General features: G+C 44.4%; 1 protein-coding gene across 5 annotated transcripts in view; it reads left to right on the forward strand.

Moving 5' to 3' along the window:
• The window catches only part of TLR7 (toll like receptor 7), a 98,665-nt gene that overhangs the window by 37,187 nt on the left and 48,103 nt on the right, over positions 1–13,375 (forward strand). For all 5 annotated transcript variants that reach the window (XM_049705254.1, XM_049705256.1, XM_049705255.1 and 2 more), the window contains one exon: positions 11,637–11,815. The gene's annotated coding sequence lies outside the window, so the exon portion shown is untranslated. The remainder of the gene's footprint in view (positions 1–11,636; positions 11,816–13,375) is intronic.

A 13,375-nucleotide genomic window follows, 5' to 3' on the forward strand; every position in this document is an offset into this window, starting at 1 on the left:
TCTAAGGGAAGCCACCGAGCTGAGATGTAAAAAATGAGTTAACTGGACAAGACAGCATTGGAAGAGGACCGTATTTGGAGGTAGGACATCACAAGTGTGGCTTAGTAATATTGATTTGGGGAGCTTTCCAATACCCAAACTGGAGATGCTGAGTCAGTAGTTGGCCACAGTCTATGGAGCTAAGAAAGAGAGCTGAGCTAGAGATGCGTAGTTCAAGTCTCCTGCAGTAATGACAGTGACGGACACCTTGTGCAGAAATGATGTAGTCTAGGGACTTGCTATTCAAACAGTGGTCCCTGGACCAACATCGTCAGCGCCTCCTGGGAGTTCCTTAGAAAAGCCCCACTTTGTACCTGATAAATCAGAATCTGAATTTCAGCAACAGACCCAGGTGTTTGCCAGGCATTTTACAGTTTAAGAAGCACTGCCCTTATTAACCTCAGCGCTACTGACAAAGCATTCTTTATTGGGATGAGGTGTCTGTGTGTGGGGGGGGAGCTTTTGAGGGGAGAGCTGTCCTGTGCATTGTAGGGTATTTAGCATCCCCAGCCTCTACCCACTAGGCGCCACGAGCATCGCCCCTTCCCTCCCCTCCCCTGGAGTTGTGAAAACTACAAATACTCTGCCAGACGTCCCTTGGGGGACAAGATACACCTCCCCTCAGTTGAGAACCACTGAGCTAAGGGCAAGGTATGGAGTAAATGGAAAGATGAGGGGGATTGAGCTTTGAAGAATTCTAATTGTTCGCAGCTGGCAGAAGATGAGCCTGAAAAGGACAATGAAAAGGAGGAGACAGAGATAGAAGAAAAACGAGGAGAGCAGTGTCTAAGAAATCAAGGAAGCAAGGATGATGAGGATGGTGTCACATGCCACGGAGATGAAGATGAGGACTGCAAAGTGCCCATTTAATTGAGAGAAATGGAAGTGACCCTCGGGAAGCTTGTTAGAAATACAGAGTCTCAGGTCCCACCCGAAACCTCATGAATCAGAATCTACGTACGTTTGAACAAGAGCCCCAGGTCCCCAGGCGATTCCTACACACACATTAAAGTCTGCTAACAGAGACTTAGGTAAGTCTTTAAGCTAGTTTAGTAGTGAAGGAGAGGAAACAAGATGCTGTGCAATTGTATCTACAACCGGTTTGCTACATGTGACTGCCTTAAATATACTTAGTGTCTAGAAATAGATTTAAAGGAACCACATATGGTTGAACATGTCACATATTTAAACAGGAAAGTGCAATTTCCAAACTCATAAATCAGAACTCTGGTTGCACTCCTGTTTTCAAGGTACTTGATGGCTTCAGAATTTCATTTTATTAAAGTCTCAAGTACAGCCGTTACTTTATACTTTCATGCAGGTGGTTAGTGCCCATGAACAAATGAACATGTGTTTGCAACTAATTGGCTTTCATAAGAGAAGACTATTTAGTATAGTTTGGTGTAAACAGAATCTTAATATTTTTACTAATTGTGTTTCTATCAGTGGACGTGCTGTTGACGTGTATTACTCTAGACGGGCGGTTTTCTTTTTCTTTTTTCCCCAATTTTATTGAGACATAATTGGCAAATAAAAATTGTATATATTGAAGGTGTACAATGTGATGGTTTGATATATGTATATATTGTGAAATGATTACCACACATCCATCACCTGAAATAGTTACCAGTTTTGGCAGTGTGTGGTAAGAACACTTAACATCTACTCAGCAAATTTCAAGTGTGAAATACAGTTTTATTAACTGTAATCATCATGCTGTGTATTTGATCCTCAGCGCTTACTCATCTTATAACTGACAGTTTGTACCCTTTGACTGACATCTTCCCGTTTGCCTTAGTGCCACCCTCACCCCATTCTACTCCCTGATTCTGAGTCTGACTATTTTAGATTCCACCTATAAAGACACCGTACAGTGTTTGTCTTTCTCTGTCCGACTTATTTCACTTAGCATAATGCCCTACACGTTCATCCATGTTGTTCCAAATGGTAGAATTTGCTTCATTTTTATGGCTGAATTTTATATATATATATATATATATATATATATCACATTTTCTTTATCCATTCATCCATCAGTGGACACTTAGGTTTTTTCCATATCTTGACTAGAGTGAACAATGCTTCAGTGAACACGGGGGTGCAGATATCTTTTCAAATTAGTGTTTTCGTTTTCTTCGGATAAATACCCAAAACTGGAATTACTGGATCATATGGTAACTGTATTTTTAATTTTTTGAGGAACCTCCGTACTGTTTTCCATAGTGGCTGCACCAATGTCCATTCTCACCAACAGTGCACAAGGGTTCCTTTTTGTCTACATCCTCGCCAACACTTGCTATTTCTTGTTTTTTTGATAACGGCCATTCTAGCTGGTGTGAGGGGTTATCTCATTGTGGTTTTGATTTGTGTTTCCCTGATGACTACTGATGCCCAGCACCCTTTCATGTACCTATTGGCGATTTGTATGTCTTCTTTGGAAAAACGTCTATTCAGATCCTCTGTCCATTTTTAAGTTGACTGTTTGCTTTTTGCTATCGAGTTGTATGAGTTCCTTATGTATTTTGGATATTAACCCCTAATCAGATGGATGGTTTGCGAGTATTTTCTCCTGTTTCATAGATTGCCTTTTCATTTTGCCGACGTTTTTCTTTGCTGTGCGGAAACTCTTTAGTTTGATGTAGTCCCACTTGCTGATCTTTGCTTTTGTTGCTTGTGCTTCTGGTGTCATATCCAAAAAAACACTGACCAGTGTCAAGGAGGTTTTTTGCTATGTTTTCCTCAAGGAGTTTTACGGGTTTAAGTCCTATATTTAAGGATTTAATCCATGCAAACACACAGGTGTAAGACGACCCTGTCCCATCAATAACAAGGGCTACAACTGCAGAGTGTCTCAGGCTGGGGACAATACCATGCTATCCCAGAAGGGAGGAGATATTTATTGTGAGACAGTCCTGGTGATTCAGATCTGTTTCCCCACTTGCTACGGTGGTTCTTAACCTTGGCTGTCGTTGAAATTACCTGAGGTTCTTCAAAAATCCCCATGCCTGGGCCCCACCGATAAAGCTTCTGATTTAACTGGTCTGGGGGAGAGCCTGGGCGTTTGGATTTGAAATCTTGCAGGTGATTCCAATATGCAGGCAACCGGTTCTCAGAGTTGAGCGTGCATCAGAGTCACCTGAGGGGCTTGTTAAACCTCTGATTGCTGGGTCTCACATCAGTTTCTGATTCGGTAGGTCTGAAGTTGGAGCCTGAGAATTTGCATCTCTAACAAGCTGGGCCCGGGGGCTGCTGATGCTACTGAGTGGTCCTCAAACTTCATTGGCTCTGCGCTCGAGCTCCTGAGTTTCTTGAGTCCTGACATTTGCATTTTAAATAAGAGCTAGATGATCCCAATGCACGTGATCTAGATGCAAAACCGTGCCCTAGGGGGTAAGATCGCACTGGGAGGTTCAGTCATCTTTGAGATTGTCGTCTGTTTTCTTTCCTTTTCCTTCATTCCCGTTCACGCTGACCTTAAGCTCTGTGCCCATTGCCTCGGGGGACATGTGCGGGGTAAGTGAGTTCTTGGGGTTTTGTCTTCTAAAAGCCTAATAGTCTTAGGGGATCATGAGGGGTTTGTGGAGGTAAAGCTACTCAGGGACATCTGGGTCTCCAGGAATGGCAAAAGGCGAGGTTGCTTCTCCACCTTTTTTTGGAGAGAGAAGCCAAGAGGGAAGGGAATGGGAGGGCTGGGGAGGCCTGTTGATTCAGAGAAAAGAGGGGACCTGCCAACTTCATGTGGAAGATGAAGACACACCCCCGTGTGTCACTACAGGAGAGCCGGAAACTGTACAATTCCTGGGAGGCAAGGGTCTGAGTTAACCTTCGGAAGAGTCAGGTAGGATGAAAGCTCAGGGACAGAAACGAACTCGAATCACGGAAAATGAAGCTGTCTTTGTGTACCTCGCATTTGGTAGACTGAGATTCACACCGGATACCTGTTCTACTCTTGGAACATTTTCCACCTGGCAATATTTCTTTTGTAATCTGGTTTTGTTTTGTTTTCTCAAAATCTAACTCAGTAAGTGGATTTAGAATAGATACAGGGAAGTCTGAGCTTTATTTCACATCTTTCATAACTTATGAAATTGACACTTCTCTAGCTCATTACTTAGTTAAAATTTTCTATCTATTGCCAAATGGGGGAGCAAAAGCTTCATGGTTTTGCTTTTCTTGCATCTTAAACCTTTGAGACCCATAGGGCATATTGTGAATAAAATTTGTTTTTATTTGGAAGCTTGGATTGCCTTAACCTGAAACGGCCCCCAAACGAAGAATAAGACCTTTATACATGTGTAAATTTTTTTTTTTTTTTTTTTTTTTTTTTTCGTTACGCGGGCCTCTCACTGTTGTGGCCTCTCCCGTTGCGGAGCACAGGCTCCGGATGCGCAGGCTCAGCGGCCATGGCTCACGGGACCAGCCGCTCTGCGGCATGTGGGATCCTCCCGAGCATCGGCAGGCGGACTCCCAACCACTGCGTCACCAGGGAAGCCCCTATACATGTGTAGTTTATTAACCTTTGCAGCAGTGTAAAATTTTATACTCAATTTATCCCATGTATATCACACAAAAAGTACTCCTCTGCCTGTTCAGGAAGGGAAATACTGGGTAGGGTGCGCCACCTGGTGGCAGGATGGTTATTAACTCCTTTGCCATGGGCTGGGTCTTCCAGAAGTAATTTCTGACCCTGAAGGCGGTTCTGAAGTCCCTTGGAGGTGGTAGATCCAGAAAGGGAGAAACAGAAATGGTTTCCTCCAACTCTAAAAGCCCCACGTTGAGAGAGTTGAAGATTGGGAAAAGAGGATTTGAAGGAAAGAGGAAAGAAAGACAAGTTGGTGTGCGGAGAGGGAAGAAGGGGTCCTGGGGATTGTGAGGAATCCATTTAAGACCTTCTGGAGTCTTCCTCTCCATACCCAGCCCGGGGCCTCAAACCTAAGAGAATGTTCTCGTGCTTTCAGAGTGCCCTCATCTATGTGAATTAAGTGGCTGTCCCCCAAATCTTTTCGCATGTTCTCACCTCTAGTATTGATACCCGCCCCCCCTACCAGCCGCGCTCCCCCCCAGTACCCAACCTCACCTCCTATATCAATGACAAAGAAACTGGAGACCCATTGACGTGCACTTCTTCAAATCCCCTCCCCTCAACATCAAAATATGTTGTATGTAACTGTCCTCCGCACCAGCTCACAAAACCAAGATTCTTTCCCCAAACAGCCTATCCTGTTTGCAAGGAGCGGTGGCCCTCCCTTAGGTGTCCCTTCCTCTTCCCCTTCCTAAGTTACAAGTCCACCCACCCCCGCTCCTGGTTCACGCCCTTTTGCCTACTTGCTTCATCAGATGTGCTCCATCTGTGGCATAATCACTCTCTTCCATCCTGCTGGTGCTTCTCCTCACCAGAACGTGGTTCTTCTAAAATTATTTTCCCTCCAAAGATGTTTGTTGTGACATTCAGGAGACAATATTTCTTTCTTTTTTATGGCTAAGTAATATTCCAGCGTGTGTGTGTGTGTGTGTGTGTGTGTGTGTGTATACACACACCACATCTTTTTCTTTTTGCCACACCATGCGCGGGATCTTAGTTCCCTGACCAGAGATCGAATCCATGCCCCCTACAGTGGAAGCGCGGAGTCTTAACCGCTGGACCGCCAGGGAAGTCCCTATACCACATCTTCTTAAGCCAGTCATCTGTTGATGGGCACTTGGATTGCTTTCATGTCTTGGCTATTATAAGTAAATCACCTGAAACTAACACAATATTGTAAGTCAACTATACTTCAATAAAAAAAATTTAGGACACCCAAGTGTCAGTCAGTAGGAGAGTCATTAAATAAAATGTTATGTCCATACAATGTATATAACATAACTATTAGGTACAAAACAAAACAAAAATAATAAGACAGATCTATGTATCTAAAATAGTGCTAGGTGAAAAAAAGTGGTAAAGAGCAGTGTATATCATATGATCCCATTTTTGTAAAAGAATTGTTTGTGATGATATGTCAGTACATACGTAGGAAAAATCTTGAAGAACACAGACCAAACTGTTAATAGTCATTATCTTTGAGGAGTGGAATTTGGAGGGCTTTCATCTATGTTGTACATTCCTGAATTTGAATGTTTAGAACTATGTAATGTTGATAATATTATAATCAGAAAAGATTTACATATAATAAACGTCCCTTAATTCTACTAATATAATCCTCTGTGCTCCCCATTCATTTTCACCAACATTTGTCAACCGATAAGTATACAGGGCCAAGCTGGACAAATAAAACAGCCCCTGGGGGAATTCTGTGGCAGTCCAGTGGTTTGGACTCTGTGCTTTCACTGCCAAGGGCACGGGTTCAATCCCTGGTTGGGGAACTAAGATCCCACAAGCCTTGCGGCGTGGCCGAAAAAAAAGAGCACTTGGGTTCAAAAGGTTTACGGTCTGATAGAGAATGTAAGATGGACCTACCAAAATATAATCCAGGGCAGAATGTGACAAGTTCTACAGAGCTTTCGGTTCATTTGGGCGAATTACTGAACCTTTGCAAGCATGCTTCCTTCTCTAAAAGTGGAGATTTTAATAACCACCAAAACACAATGGGAAATGTACATGGGTAGTGCCTTAGGTGGGTGCCTGGCACAGAGGAGACGAAATGCCACGAGGCAGGGAGGGGCCTGGGGACTGAATACGGAGAGCGCACATCTGCTGGGTGGGCCTGGCCACGTGGGTGCCAGTTGAGATGGGCAGGACACTGACAGCTGTGTCCCAAATGCTTACGGCCGAGAGGCACCCGCCCATCACAGAATGCAAGCGCCTGTGATTCACAGCGCTGGGGTGAGGTGGGGCAAAGACAGACCTCTACAGGCGCAGCAAGAGGCTGCAGAGTTGGGAAAGGCATAGGCCCTTCTCAAGGAGTGAAGGGCGGTCACGTCAACTGAAGAGCAGGACTGAGGTCCACAGCTATTGAGAGGGACCATTGGGAAAGATTGGATTAAGACTGCAGAGAAACCTGCTTCCTGGCTCATGGGTCCATGCTTACGATGGAGTTGGAGCCGAGATAATGGTCATCAGTGCAGTCCTTCTGGAAAGTTCATCTGGTGTGCTGGGGTTGGTGCTGGGAGGTGATCATGTTTGGTCTCATCCTCCGCTACTGTTCAGCCCCTTAGAACCCAGCTTTGGATTCTACCACACTCAAAACTGCTTTCTTGAGTGTCACCAATAATCTTCTCTTTGCCAGATTAGGTGACTTTTTATAAGTCCCTGCGATCCTGTGCATAGTTAGAATATTGGATAGTGGTTAAGAGCACAGTTCTGGAGCCAGAGGAACGTGACTTTTTTCTTTTTTAACATCTTTATTGGGGTATAATTGCTTTACAATGGTGTGTTAGTTTCTGCTTTATAACAAAGTGAATCAGTCATACATATACATATGTTCCCATATCTCTTCCCGCTTGCGTCTCCCTCCCTCCCACCCTCCCTATCCCACCCCTCCAGGCGGTCACAAAGCACCGAGCTGATCTCCCTGTGCTATGCGGCTGCTTCCCACTAGCTATCCACCTTACGTTTGGTAGTGTATATATGTCCATGCCACTCTCTCGCCCTGTCACAGCTTACCCTTCCCCCTCCTCGTGTCCTCAAGTCCGTTCTCCAGTAGGTCTGTGTCTTTATTCCTGCCTTACCTCTAGGTTCTTCATGACATTTTTTTTCTTAAATTCCATATATATGTGTTAGCATACGGTATTTGTCTTTCTCTTTCTGACTTACTTCACTCTGTATGACAGACTCTAGGTCTATCCACCTCATTACAAATAGCTCAATTTCGTTTCTTTTTATGGCTGAGTAATATTCCATTGTGTATATGTGCCACATCTTCTTTATCCATTCATCCGATGATGGGCACTTAGGTTGTCTCCATCTCCGGGCTATCGTAAATAGAGCTGCAATGAACATTTTGGTACATGACTCTTTTTGAATTATGGTTTTCTCAGGGTATATGCCCAATAGTGGGATTGCTGGGTCATATGGTAGTTCTATTTGTAGTTTTTTAAGGAACCTCCATACTGTTCTCCATAGTGGCTGTACCAATTCACATTCCCACCGGCAGTGCAGGAGTGTTCCCTTTTCTCCACACCCTCTCCAGCATTTATTGTTTCTAGATTTTTTGATGATGGCCATTCTGACTGGTGTGAGATGATATCTCATTGTAGTTTTGATTTGCATTTCTCTAATGATTAATGATGTTGAGCATTCTTTCATGTGTTTGTTGGCAGTGTGTATATCTTCTTTGGAGAAATGTCTATTTAGGTCTTCTGCCCATTTTTGGATTGGGTTGTTTGTTTTTTTGTTATTGAGCTGCATGAGCTGCTTGTAAATTTTGGAGATTAATCCTTTGTCAGTTGCTTCATTTGTAAATATTTTCTCCCATTCTGAGGGTTGTCTTTTGGTCTTGTTTATGGTTTCCTTTGCTGTGCCAAAGCTTTGAAGTTTCATTAGGTCCCATTACTTTATTTTTGTTTTTATTTCCATTTCTCTAGGAGGTGGGTCAAAAAGGATCTTGCTGTGATTTATGTCATAGAGTGTTCTGCCTATGTTTTCCTCTAAGAGTTTGATAGTTTCTGGCCTTACATTTAGGTCTTTAATCCATTTTGAGCTTATTTTTGTATATGGTGTTAGGGAGTGATCTAATCTCATACTTTTACATGTAGCTGTCCAGTTTTCCCAGCACCACTTATTGAAGAGGCTGTTCTTTCTCCACTGTACATTCCTGCCTCCTTTTTCAAAGATAAGGTGACCATATGTGTGTGGGTTTATCTCTGGGCTTTCTATCCTGTTCCATTGATCTCTCCTTCTGTTTTTGTGCCAGTACCATACTGTCTTGATTACTGTAGCTTTGTAGTATAGTCTGAAGTCAGGGCGCCTGATTCCTCCAGAAACATGACTTTTTTAACCTCTTTGTGCTTCAGTTTCTTCGTATGAAAATTGGGAATAAATTGGGAATAATAGTCCCTCCATCACAGGGTTCCTGGGAGAGGTAAAGAAATTAATCAAGGAAAAATCCCTGGCACATAGTAAGCTCTGCTTAAGGGTCAGCCATGGCTACGAAACACATCCTTTCTTCCCCTCCCACCCTCCGTTGTCTCTTCATCCCTCCCTCCCTTTATTCCCAAAACACTGAGCTTAGCTTCTACTATCCCCCAGCCACTGAGGTGGGTGCTCAAGGATAAAATGATAAAATGCCTGACCTTAGGGAGCCCCCATCCAGAGTGGGGCACGGGCTAGTCAATTAATAAATGATAAGAGCCTTGAAAGAGGGAAGCAGAGGATGGCTTGGCCCTTTGGGAGCACAGAGCAGGAGGTCCACCCCAGCCGTGAGTGGGACTGATTCAGACACGCGTCTCAGAGTTGGTGAGATGGAGCAGTGTGAGCGTGCGCCCAGAGGGGTGCATGAGCAGGACCTGGAAGGGGAAGTGCAAGCGTGTCTGAAACACGAGTGCTGGGTCAGAGGGGGGCTTGGCTCTTGAAGAGCTGGGAAGGGAGACAGAGCTCATCAGAAAGGGTCCCGTTGGTGATCCTAAGCAAGTTAGACCTTATATTGAAGGCAATGGGAAATCCTCTGGAGAGCTTTTGTAAGCAGGTAGGGTGGAGGGCAGTGGCTGAGGTGTTAAAAGCTGCATTCTAGAAGAACCATCCTCTTCTCTCTGTTTTTCCCAGTACTGTTTGGTCCAGGTTTGCCTCTCCTTGGACTGCTCTTTATCTGGCTTCTTTGATAGCTCTACTTCCATCACCTTCACTCAACAAGGAATTTTTATTGAGTCCCTACTGTATGCCAGGCCCTGTGCAAGTAACCAGGACTGAGATAAGGACCACGATGGCCCACTTCGTTGTGTTCATTGCTTTCTGGACACATCATGAGTGTCCACACCTTCTGCTTTTGATCCTCTGAAAACAGCTTTGTCTTTCCTCTTCTTGTTTTGAGCAAGAAAGTTCACATTTTATTTTACATATATTTGTATATATAGACACATATGGAGAGAATCTTAACCTTACTCAGTTTACATAGTCACTTATTTTTAATATTTAAATAAACTTTTAAATTTTAGGATAGTTTTACATTTACAGAAAAGTTGCAAAGACAGTACGCAGAGTTTCTGTGTACCCCACGCCTAGTTTCTCCTATCATTAGCATCTTATATGATTATGGTACATTTGTCACAATTAACAGACCAATATTGATACATTATTATCAATTAAACACCATACTTTATTCAGTTTTCATTAGGGAGGAGGATGTTTGTGTCTCGAGTGGGGGCTTTTCTGCTTCACTCATCCCTTTTGATCTAGGGACATCTGTCAAGACCTAAATGTGCTTTGGCAGACCTGGAGCAGCAAGAATTAATATTGGTGTATACACAATCTGTCACTGGAAAGAGAAACTTGATGATAATGATGAGATTTTAACAAAAGAGGTGGGGAGTAAGAACAAAAGGTTGATGTGACCAGAAAACCCACCCTCATCCTCTTCTCAAAATATTGATGGAGTACTTGATACTGCTGGACTCTTCACTTAGGGCGTTCACGAAGGGAGAAAGAACACAAAAGCAGAAATGGAGCAGTGAGAATTCCAAGAGTCCTCTCCAGCACCATTGCACTCCTGACCTTTGGCTTTGGTTCCCTCATCCATGAAATAAGGGGCCCTTCCACCTGTAGAGTGCTCTGGGTTTTTTTGATGTCTTGGCCCATCATCTGGGGGACACTGATGTCAGGAAACACAGGAAGATGTTTCAACTGATGGAAAGACCGAGGTTTTCAGATAACTGGTCTGCAACCTGTGAGTGACTCAAGAAGGGAATTTGCAGAGGACTGCAGGGACCTTGCCTTGTCCCTGTTTCTGGGTAGTCAGGGATGCTATTGAAAGGATATGGTCCCATTCATCATGATGAAATGAGTTTCAGTTTGGTTTAGCTGGGCCACCATGTACAGTTGCACAGGTTGTCCACTGCTCAAGGGTAGTTGGCCATATGACCAAGTGAGCCTGGAATCCAGCCCTACCTCCTCTTATGTAGCTCTGTGCCCTGATTTGAGGATGCATCAGCCCACAGGAAGAGTGCTTTCAGCAAACTTTTGCGTGCAGAAGGCTGCCATTTTCTAATGGGTACTGAGGCATTCTATAGACTAGCACTTTAAGCTTTTGTTTGAAACGAGAAATGATAGTACAGATGGACAAGAACTTCTGCAGTGGGGATGCACGCAGTGGGGTAGGAGTAAGTCAGGGCAAGTGGGTTACGGGGCTCAGGATTTAGCGAACCAGAGCAGGAGAACCAGGAGACCGACGATACCTGCTTCCTGCGGCCCATGTCACCTGTGTCTGCACTGATCGGAAAAGGCAGCTTGCTGTCCCCTCAGGAGCTCTACACCTCAGTTTAAAACCAGAACAGGCTCATATCAGATCTGGCCTTGTGTAGAGGAATCCTTTTGTGTATTTCTTCATCCAAATCCTTTGCTTGAGAAATGTTTCTTTTACAACACCCCTTCCGCTTTAGCCTTTTTTGTATTTCATGTTGATTATTTTGGACAAACAACTGATTCCCAACACCTGATGTTGTCCTAGGTCTTGAGCCATGTCCAGGGTTTCACGGTATGTCCACACGCGGGATTTCACTGCAGCCTTGATGGGTTGAAGCCATCTGCGGCCCTACGAGTACACTGGTGCTCATTGACGCCAGAGGAAAGGGTCACAGCCAGCGCCTTGAGTGGCCCTCCCGGCCTACTGCGGGAAACAGCCTAGAGGTGAGTGAAGTCCATGACAATGAGAGTAGTAACATTAATCCTAGCTCTGCTAGTTGAGTGTTCACTCTGTTAGGGACGTTCTAAGGGTTCCGCAAGCATGATTTAATCCTTAAAGCCACCGTAAGAGAAAGATACTGTTATTCTTCTCCCCATTTGAGAGCTGAGAAAACTGAGGCTCAGAGAGGCTCAAGCACCCCAGAGGGTGGTTTGTGCATCCGGGAAGTGCGTGCTGTCTGGTAGGCTTGCTAGGTGGAAGCACTTGATGACCGATCATCTCCATTTCGAAATAAAGATTTGAGTCAGCGTGGATGGCAAAGGGAAGAACCAGGGAAGAGCTGCCCGGAGCCCTGTGCCCTCACAGGGCAGGGCCGGGAGAGCAGACTGGGCCCCTGATAGCCAGTTTCTGGGCTTGGGCAGAGGGCCGGATCCTCGGACTGCTTTCCACGTGGGCTAAACTTCTGGTTTGCTGTGACTGTCCTGACCTTGTGTCAATTCCATTTTCATTTTCATCTTTTATGGTTACTGGCTTTGTGGAAAAACCTGTGATGGCTCATTTGATTTTAATTAAGTAGCTCGTTTTTCTTGTTTGCCTGGCATGGGCACTGGACTGTTGGCAAGTATAACCCAAGTGTGCGCCATGCTTTATGTGATCCCAGCTGCCTGGTCTACGATTGGCCGACATTCTGTGGCCTGAAGGCCAGGCCCTGTGTGTCTGGCTTTTCTAGAAACGCTGATCGCTTTCCACTACTCCAATATTGGTGGTCATTTTGACTTACTTTCTTAAACTTTATTTCCAAGCAAATGTTTCAAGAGAAAGCAAGAGGCTGCGTGGCGGCCAGATGAGGTCTTTGAGGTGACTATTACCCAGGTTTTTGGTGAGCCCACGAAGCCACGGGCCGTGTTCTCTGACATCATAGGAATCCCTTCCCACACCATGTGTCACGCCTTGAATCACCTGAGGGACCAGTGGTTAGAGGGTTTCCAAAGCCCGTACATTGTCTTACAGAGGTTATGCAAGAGAGGCAGACCAAGGGCCTGAGGGAAAAATGATAAGTGTGTGTGTGTGTGTGTGTGTGTGTGTGTGTGTGTGTGTGTGTGTGTGTGTGTGTGTGTGTGTGTGTGTGTGTGTGTGTGTGAGAGAGAGAGAGAGAGAGAGAGAGAGAGAGAGAGAGAGAGAGAGAGAGAGAGAGAGAGAAGAGAGAAATGTCAGTCCCTACCACCCTGTCCCCAATGTGGTTTCCTCCGGTTCAAGGAGAGGAAAGCAATATGAAGCACATTATATCCCATTCTAGACTATTCTTTTGGCCACGGGTCAGCAAATATTTTCTGTAAAGTAAACATTTTAGGCTTTGCAGGCCAAGAGGCCAATTGAGGGCATTATGTAGGTACTTATAGAATAAGAGAAAAGCACATTACACAATTATTTCATTGATAACATTTAAAATATAATCATCAAATGCAGTTTTTTTGTAATATAGGTCTAATAATGAGAAGAATGGGATTCTTTGGTGGGGGGATGCTAACTTTTTGCCTCATTGGAGTTTACAGTTAGTGTTCTGT

The sequence above is a fragment of the Orcinus orca genome, chromosome X (genome assembly GCF_937001465.1).
Source record: "Orcinus orca chromosome X, mOrcOrc1.1, whole genome shotgun sequence".
Taxonomy (NCBI): Eukaryota; Metazoa; Chordata; class Mammalia; order Artiodactyla; family Delphinidae; genus Orcinus; species Orcinus orca.